Source organism: Neopelma chrysocephalum, unplaced genomic scaffold (assembly GCF_003984885.1).
Source record: "Neopelma chrysocephalum unplaced genomic scaffold, ASM398488v2 Primary Assembly neopelma1_42, whole genome shotgun sequence".
NCBI lineage: Eukaryota > Metazoa > Chordata > Aves > Passeriformes > Pipridae > Neopelma > Neopelma chrysocephalum.
In genome coordinates, this window is record NW_020897700.1 from 12,812,441 (window position 1) to 12,822,458 (window position 10,018).

Genomic DNA, 10,018 nt, shown 5'->3' on the forward strand with positions numbered 1-10,018 from the left:
GAAGTATTGTTTTAAGGAGGCTTGCTTGAAGCAAACCAGTGATATTAACCCAAATTTACTGAAGAAATGAATGACAGTCATCAGCCAAGCCACAGAAGTATCTCACCAATGCCTCAAACTATGGCTCCTTCCAACAAGAGTAACATGAGACATACACCCCATATGGGCAGTCACAAGTCACGTTTTAGAACTGATTCTGAAAGCAATTACTAAAATACTGCTTATTGCTCTAAAGAATCACATTGTGTAGTTCCACTATCTAAACTTTCCTGACAATCTGCTGGCATCATTTGAGCGTCCAAAGGAGGGCAAAGAAGACGGTGAAGGGCCTTGAGGGGAAGCCGTATGAGGAGCAGCTGAGGTCACTTGGTCTGTTCAGCCTGGAGAAGAGGAGACTGAGGGGAGACCTCACTGCAGTTACAACTTTCTTGTGAGGGGAAGAGGAGGGGCAGACACTGATCTCTTCTCTGTGGTGACCAGTGACAGGACCCAAGGGAATGGCCTGAAGTTTGAAAAAGATTCCTCACCCAAAGGGTGGTTGGGCACTGGAACAGGCTCTGCAGGGAAGTGGTCACAGCACCAAGCCTGATAGAGTTCAAGAAGCGCGTGGACAATGCTCTCAGGTGTATGGTGGGACACTTGGGGATAGTCCTGTGCAGGGCTAAGAGTTGGACTCGATGTTCCTTGTGGGTCCCTTCCAACTCAGCATGTTCTGTGATTCTGTGATCAACAGCAACCACTACACCATTGCTCAATGACTGTGTGCCCTTGGCTGTTGCACTCTGCTATAGCAACCACTGTAGAAATACATGGGAGATAACAAGCATCACTGAGTCTTTACCACCTATGGCAGACTCTTCTGTTTGCACATCTTCTCCCTTGCAACTTCTTACATTCTCACCACGTTCCTGCATCTTTTCACAACAGAGTTACTTACTCTCTTGCTGTAGCTGGATCTTCATCCCAACCATATTTGACATAGTTTGTTTGCCCATGTGACTATATGCATCGTAAACATATGTTTATCTCCAGTTTACTTAAGGAAGCGGAAGGAAGAATAAGTGCACTAATAAAAATATTTAAAAATTTTAAAAAAGCCTCCCCAGAATAACAGTGTTGTGCAGGAAGCAACACGTCTCTGAGCAAGTCATCTCCCTTCCCTCTCTAGCAGATTTTTCAGCTGTATTCCAGAAAATTCCATTCAATGCAACATTGCTTCCTCCCTTTCCACACTGAATGGTGTCTGCAACCAGCTTCCCACCACTCTAGTGCTCCAGGACACCCAGCTCTTGCATTCATGCAATCTTAGAAACATGTAGGTTGGAAAGGGACCTCAGGCAGTCACCCAGAGCATCCTCCTGCTCAAAAAAGGTTGTTAGAGCAGGCAGTCAACACCTTGTCCGGCCAGGTTTTCAAGGTCTCCAAAGATGGGGGATTGCACAGCCTGCTCCAGAATCTGGTGACTCCTTATACTGAGTTGGGATTTCCTGCTTTTCAGCCTGTGTTTGTTGCCTTTTGTCCTTCTGTAGTGGTTTGAGCCAGGTTTTCCCCCTGAAACTAAGAAAGTGGTAACCCCCAGGGGGTGGTGACCCTTGGGGCTTGACCCAATCGGTGCTCCTGCAAAATATAAACATATCTCTGGAGACCGGAAGAGAAGCAGTAGTACTTGTTGTTAGAAGAAGAGGTGGCCATGTTGTGGTGAGCCACGAGGAGCTGGGGCTCCGGCCCCTTAGGGGGCTCTGCCCCCCCCCAGCCCCCGGTTGGGGGGCTGCAGGGACTCAGAACTGGGCTGAGTGCCTGTGGCTAAGAGCTGGGAGAATTTCTCCCGGTAGGCAGCCTTGGGAGACGCTGGGAGCAGACGGAGCAGCAGTAGACACAGCAGCGTCCGAAGAGCAGTGGCAAAGAGCCAACTGATAAGAACTAGAGAAGCAGCAGATACCAGTATGCTGCATGGAAGACACAGAGATGTCTGAGGAGAAAGGAAAGCAGAAAGGCAGCACCTGAAAGAGGACTGAGTCAGCAGCAGGAACAGAGTTTCAGGGTAAGAACTGGATAACCAAAACCCCCAAACTCGCTAGAGACCCCTCTGAGAAAGAGGAGGGGGTGGTGGACTGAGTGGAGTCCTAAAGTGCAGTATGCACTACAGAGAGGAGCTAAGAAGCTCCGGCCTCCTGAGAGCTCAGCCAGGATGGCCAAAGGAATGTGTGTGGAGGGGGTGACCTTGGGCTTCCCCCCCCTCCTTGCTGCAGCTTCAGAGAAGCTGGCAGCCATCTTTGAGGCAGAGCACAGAAGCTCTGTGAAGGGGCTTGATTTCCCCTGAAGATACCAGACTGTCACGAAGACCCCCGTGCTTCGTGATATGACCGTGGTGGAACGACCTTGTCTGGGGTTACGTAGTCCACGGAAAGACCCCCGTTTTGAAGACGGAGGGCCGAGAGGGGCTTGGAGACCCCCCTCGTGTGTATTGGCAAGGATCCAGCTGCAACTGCTGCCTGAAAGAGAAGAAGAAAGCCTGCTGCCTAGAGAGAGACCTGTTGCTGAGAGACTGGAAGGGGTCTTTTCTTCTTCTTCTCTCCTGGACTTTTATTTGGAGGGAGAAGAGATTGGGCCCATTGTAAATATTACTGTCATGGTAGAGATAGATATAGAGTTAAGATTGTATGCAGTGTATTATAGTATAAGTATTTATTTGTATAGTCTTTGTAATATATTCCTTTCCCCATATTGAGTCTCGTGTTTTTGTCTGGAAAACCCATCTCACATGGGGTTGAGATGTGGGTGGGGGGCTAGGAATCAGAATTGGATTTTGGGCCTTTTCAAACCATGACACCTTCTGAAGTGCACACCTAAGAAGATGATTCCATCTTCTTTACACTGTTCTGTTAGGAAGCAATTCTCAGCAGTATGCAGCACAGACATGAATTTCATTATTACAGTTTATTTATTCAAAACCTACTATTTCCATTTAAATACTTTCTAAGATCCGTAATTGGCCATCTCCATGCTCCAGAGAAGGGATATCTCCTTTTTCTCTGTGCTCTGGCAGAATGAAAGACTAAAATATGTCTAATTGCCAGTGTGTCTGAAGCATGCTTGAATCTGCTTCCTGTGAACTAGACCAGCATTGCACATTTGAAACACAGAATCTATATTAAAACATGTCCTCTTGTTTTAAACTTATAGTAATGCAAGCCATTTTTGTGGTAAACCAAATGTGAAATGGATAAGATTTGGTGGATAGGGAGACAATTCTTGGTCAATGCTGCTGCATATTGCCATAATGAGTCATGACATCATTTAGCTGTAACTCTTACATTAGTGCATAAAAATTTCAGCATAGTATGATGTTAATTTAATTAGAGATAAAAGGCTGGCTTCAATATAGATTTGTAAAATATTTTGCAAAAATGCCGGATCACTTGATTCTTTCACAGCATTATTTCCCATGCCAGCTGCCTTTGGTGACAATGATATGTTTGACAATTCAGATGAGGAGACTTTAGGCCTGGAAAACTCTAGGAACTGAACAAGGAGACATTTCCAACTCACAATGTAACCCTCCTGGAAAGCTGACAACCATCAAGGACTGCTATAATACATTTTGCAGGCTCTTCATGGCTCACATTCATTTGAAAGCAAAGAAGAATTCCCGGTTTTCAGGGGAAAATTGATTTATACACATAATGTATGGGCATTATGTGGACATGCTTCAGGGGGTGAGTCAGGTGAATCACACCCACCAGCTGGAAACACGCCAGTACGCCAAGGGGCTGAGACACGTCCCACAGGCTTCTGTAGGGAGGATGCTGCACATTAAAATAAATGGTTTTCATGACTAAGGCTCTCCCTCATCGCTGTACTCTTTGCTAGCCTCTGCAGGAGCAGTCAGAGAATTCACCTCTTTCATGGTTATGGGGACAGACCAGTCTTTGCCTGACTCTATAACTGATATGAAAATGATTGCTTATCACCTTCGCATGGTTTGCCCCCCACCCTGGAGCTAGTCAGCAGAAGTGAGCTGTTTCCCAAAAGGAGCATCCTGTGACCAGCAAACCAAACTGGATAATGATGAGAAAGTTAAGGCAGTTTGTAAACTCCCAGTGACAGAGAAGTACATAGAATGAGTGTATCACTAGTACATAAACGGTGGACAGGGCTGGGACAAGAAATGGGCTTAGACATCTTGGTCCGTACCATTAGATCCCCTTCTCAGCTGCTGCTTGCCCAGAAAGCAGATGGAATACATTAGTACTATCACTGGTACCTCTACAGCTTACCAGGCCAGCTCTGGACAGCATTGAACTGTTTTGCCTTGCCATGCCTCTGCTGAGTTCTAGCCAAAATATCAGTGAAACAGGAGGGCAGGTCAGGAAATAGCATGGAAAGCATAGTTCAGGTCTAAGCACTGCTGCTTAAGTCCAAAACTGTGATCTGCAACCTTTACTCAACTGAGTCCTGTAGCATCAAGCTCAACTGGCTTCTTGGTTTCTCTTTTAAATTTTAACAATTCCCTGGCAGCCACATCTTCCAGGATTGCTGGAGAGCTCATCTCACCTGTTGTTAACCAGACAGAGAAACTAGCATCCAGAGAAACTAGTGCCTGGAGGATATGCTGCAGGAGGCCCACAAAAACACAACCTACACTATCGCCAGACTTTGATTCCTCATAAGCAATGGTGAAAACTGCCAAGACGGTGCTTTTCAGTGCTTTCACCCATCAGGAGAGTGCTCTTTGGCATCTTGTGTAGAAAAGACACTCTTTACCCTTCTTTTTGGAGATGTTCCTTGACATACCTGTGGATGCCACACAGAGAGGGGCCTCCCCTGTAGCTGGGCAGAAAGGACCAAATTTACCTGGTGCTCTGTACCTGTCACAGAGCAGGGTAGTTCTGTGTAATTTTGATTGCAGTGGTTTCTCTCCTAGTTTTCTCAGTGTACAGCATGGGAAGATGGAGAGCATGGTATTTGTTCCAGAGAGCAGGCACCTTAAACCCCAGCAGCCAGGTCCTCTTCTGGCCCTAACATTAGGAATCAAACTGCCTCTTGTGAACAAAAAAGACCTCAACAGTTTAATATGATAAAATGTTTCATACTTTCCAGTAACAAAATAAGTAGGAAATTGAAGACTTTCCATTCTGGAAAGTTAAGGAATTGTTATTAGTAAATGCAAGTAACGCTGCAGAGTTTAAATTTCTGAGGAAGTCTGTGTTTATTTTAGGGAAGATAGTAGAGCTGATCTGTTTTCTAGATTTTCATGCCCCTGATGAAGTAATATTTAGCAAATGTTGTTTACAGTTTCTGTCTTACAAAGCCGTATTTTATATATATATATCTATGTGTACTTATATATATATCTCCTTAACTAGATATTCTATAAGGAATCCAAATAGCATGTGAAAAGCTAAAAATACTTTTGCAGAATATACATCTTACTTTGCCTGTAAGTATCTGACAGAGATAAGAGATTTATATGACTATTTTTATGATTATTTTTTACTTTATTGTCACATCCAGCTGGTTTAAAAGACAAAGTTTCAATTAAAGCACAAAATATGCAGACTCCCACCTCAAGAGTAGTATGATAAATACAAAATGCTTTAAAATGATCATAATTTGCCCACGTTAAAAAAAAAGGATGCTGTAAAAAAAAAGATAGCTGTAGAGCACATGGCTAGATGGAAAGAAAATTCCATCAACTATTTTATCAGCTGGATGCCATTCTCTGTATGTGAGCCAATAAAAATGGAGAATTTTATTGAGAAGCAATAATTTCCTCTATATCAACTCTTGCAAGCACTATTACATCAAATCTCAAGTGTCCTCACAGAAACAAAACACCCTTTTAAATGTTTTTCCAAGATATGATGCAGCCATTACATCTATCATTTTGACCCTACTATTTTAACCAAACATGCTCATACTGAGTCGACAGAGGTCTGAGCTGCAGATAACATAGCCATGCAAAAGGACTACAGTCTTGATAAGGCTTTATATAATCTGTTTGTTTGTTGTTTGTTTTTTAATTTTCAGGGATCAAAATAGTGAACTATCTTGGTTGTAACACAGCTCTAAAAAGGTAATGGCAGCAAGACCACAATTTTACTGAACAGCTCTTGTTACACAGGGAAGGGATGTGAAAAGGCTTTTCAACACAGGAAGCCATAGTCACCCCCTTGACCAGAGGCAACATTTCAAACCAAATTAAAATAAGTCAGGTGACTAGAGGAGCACCTGCATATTCCCAAGAGCATTAAGCTATTGGTCTTTGGGACCTGACTATGTAAACCAAAATGGAAGTGAAATAATTTTTGATTACCTTGGAAATAATTAAAGCTGTCCCTCTACCATTTTTGCCTTTACTGCAAAGCTTTGTTGATATGCTGAATTTAAATAATCTCCCATTTTGTAGTTGACTGAGATGGATAACAGGCCATCTCTTTGACTTCCGTCTCAGCCTGGCTACAATAAAGATATCCATACTTTGTTTATATATTTTTGTTCATACAAAACTACACTAACTGTGCAGTCACTCAAAGCCCAAAGGAACCTATTACAATATTTCAAAGCAATCATTCTTTCGTCAGCAGTGTCAGCCTATGTTACTACCTTTCGGTCAGTGGTTTAGTTAGAACTGAAGGCAAGTCAAAAGACAAAAATCAGGAATAACAATGCCCAAATGCACTTCAGCCTTAGATAAAACTGGGGATAATAGTAGCATACAGAGAAAACTCCTTCCCCTCCAGTGGCTGGCAGCACACAGGCTCCATTAGCTCTCAGGGGACCTGAAATGAATGCTTAATCCTACATGGGGGCAGTGTTTGGACTTGAAAATAAAGAGGTTGCAGCCAGGTGGGAAAAGTGCTGTGCTTTCTGGATGTCCTATTTCTAGTTCTGAAATCCTAATTCAGGAGTTCAGTGTGCTGACTGAAGCTGACTGAACCCATGGAAACCTTGAAATGACCCAAGTCGGTGCCATGCGAATGTTGAATTATCTCACCGGATAAGCCTCATTCAGCTCTTGTTATTGTTCTAACTGCCGACCTACAAGCTGCCCACCAGAAAACAACCCCAAACCATTGACCGTGTTCCAGCCAAGGCAGTGGGAAGGCACAGTACATTCTAACAGTGTGGTGGGGGAAAAAAGTTTCCCCCCTGGAGTTAAAAAAATGGTAACCCCCGAGGGGGTGGTGTCCCTTGGGATTGATCCAATCAGCGCTCATGCAAAATTTAAACATATCACAGCAGACCGGAAAAGAAGGATGAGGCAGTTGTTGGGGAAGAGAGTGGCCATGTTGTGAAGCCACAAGGAAAAGGGGCAGGAGCCCTGCTGGGGGCCATGGCCCCCAAGCCCCCCAGATGGAGTTGCAGAAACTTGGAACAGTATTAGACTGAGCCAGGTATCTGTAACTAAGAGCTGGGGGAAGTTTTCTCCATTTTGAGTGGGCAGCAGGAGCGGCGGCAGAAACAGCACTGAACAGAGACTATGGCAGAAAGCCAAGAAGATAAGGAACAAGCATGCAGCCAAGCAGGAAGACATAGAGTTGTCTGAAGGAGAGAGAGAGAGACGGCAACAGAGCAGGACTAAGCTCTACAGAGAGAGAGTTTGGGGTAAGAACTGGACCAATTACCCCAAACCCCTCTGAGACCTCCTAGGAGGAGGCGGTGGACCCCTGCTTGAGGGGAGTCTTGCGATGCAGCAACACCGGAGAGAGGAGCTAAGAAGCTCAAAGACGTCCCAGACCTGGACCGGGATGGCCAGAAGGAATGCAGAGGAGGGCCTCGCTACCCCCTGCTGCTGCTAAACTAGCAGCCTGAGACAGAGCACAGGAGCTCTGATAGAACTCTTGAGGCAAAGGCTTTCAACTGAAAGACGTTCTGACTCAAGGGAGCTTGAATCCCCTGAGGAAAGGGACCGTCACGAAGACCCCTGCACTTTGTGATATGACGTGGTGAAGCGAGCCTGTCCCTGCTTACACAGTCCATGGAAGAGAGAGACCCTCGCTTGGAGTCGAAGGGCCGAGAAGGGCGAGAGGAGACTCTCCTCGTGTGTAATGGAAAGAGATCCAGCTACAGCTGCTGCATGGAAGAAGAGAGGCTGCTGCTCTAAAAGTGGAAAGGATCTTTCCTTTTCCCTTCTGGACTTTTATTGGAGGGAGAAGAGATTTGATCCAATGTAAATACTGATTTATCATAGGAGAGATAGTTAAGATTGTATATATAATGTATTATAATATTTATTTGTGTAGTGATTGTAATATAATTCCCTTCCCCCCATATTGAGTCTTGTGTTGTGTCTGGAAAACCCATCTCACACTGGGGTGAGATGTGGGATGGGGGCTTGGACTCAGGAATTGGATTTTAGGAGTCTCAAACCACGACAAACAGGAATGCAGTTAGAAAACACTGCTTCTAGGCTCCAGCATTTGCACTTGCTTTGAGTAACCTTCCTAACCCCCAGTCAGGATTCTTTCTTGAAAGCTCACATGCAAGGACACAACCGTTTTATAATATTTGTGGCCAAATATCTATCTCCCTCAAAAAAACGCCCTCAAAACCAGGAAAATATGCAGCAGGCAAATATGTCCTTCTTTGCCTTCTGATCAAAAGCTTTTACTCCAGCTCAGCCAAGCACCAATAAATGAACACTGATCATATCAGGAGAAAGAAACCAGCTGTTGACACCAATAGGAACAGTCCTGCTGTATCATTTCATTTAATGACCCTCTACTTTTGCACTCAATATTTACCTCCCTGAAGCTGTCCCACCCACCAGTGATACATCTTACTTTGTTCCTCTAGCAGACTCAATATATATGATAACGTTCAGTAGTCAAAGCAAACTTTTCTCCAATTTGTCTGCAGCTGGCATTGCTGTATAACATAAAATGAGATAAATCATACCGTAGTCCCAAAATTAAGATCCCAGCAGTGAATACTTAGTTTTCTCAAGGGTACCTAGCCTGACACCGGGGACAGGGAAAGGGGGCACTATCACTGAAACCCTGCTCTGTCTTTACAGCAGTCCATCCCAGAGGTGATTTCAAGAATGCTGGTTCTGGTTTAGTTTGACTTTGAGCCTCTATTTCAGGGTGAAATAGGTCATCAGGAGCACTTGGGAGCCAAAGTGTTTTCTCTGCACTGATCATTGTAGGTACCTGCAGTGCCACTGGCAGAATGGGGCAAGCAGTGAGAGTGAAGTGAGCTGCCATCCCCTTCTGCCTGAGAAGAGAGAGAGGAAGAGGAGGAGATGCTCCAAATGCTGGGTTTGGGTGTTGCTTTTTCTTCCCTTCACTAAACTGAGACAGGTTTAGACAAACGGTGTTCTGAAAAAAATAATTTAAAAAAAGAAAAGAAGAATGACTATAGTTTCTGTATGAAAATGTTGAAATTAAATGTTCTGGCTTTTCAAATTTTTCCTTCATGTTCTTGACTGAAAATATTGCTGGGAATTTAACCTAAAGTCACAGATATTTTCAGTCAATCCAAATCTGCATGTCAAGGAGTAGATACCTAACACACGTCAGTGCAAGATTGCTGACCATTTTTCCCAACAGAACACTGGAGCTCTCATATGTCACTGAGAGCTTACAGTATAAAAAATTTCTTTTTGTTTTAAGCAATTTCCTTTAGTGCTCAGTGAATTACCCTGTCTCACATTCAACAACTTGTTTTCATATTGCTACAAGCATTTTTGCTCCTGTATCCTCAGTTTTTATTAAGCTCTCTTGGCTGAAGAAAGATCAATATTTAATTGAAGATGGGGGAGGGAATGCAGGAAGAAAGGTTTCTCTTTTCTGTCTTGTATCTAAAAAAAAATAAAATTAAAATATCTAATTTCATGAATGACAGACCAATTCAGCTGACTGCTGAGCTGACTCAGATTCTGCTGAGTACCAGTTTCAGTCACAAAAATCTCAGGCCTCTTATGCTTTGAAGTTAACAGAGCTGGCACAGGCAGTACTATAAAAAGAAGCAAACAACCAGAAAGAAATGTAAAGGCCACAAACACTGTTTAATG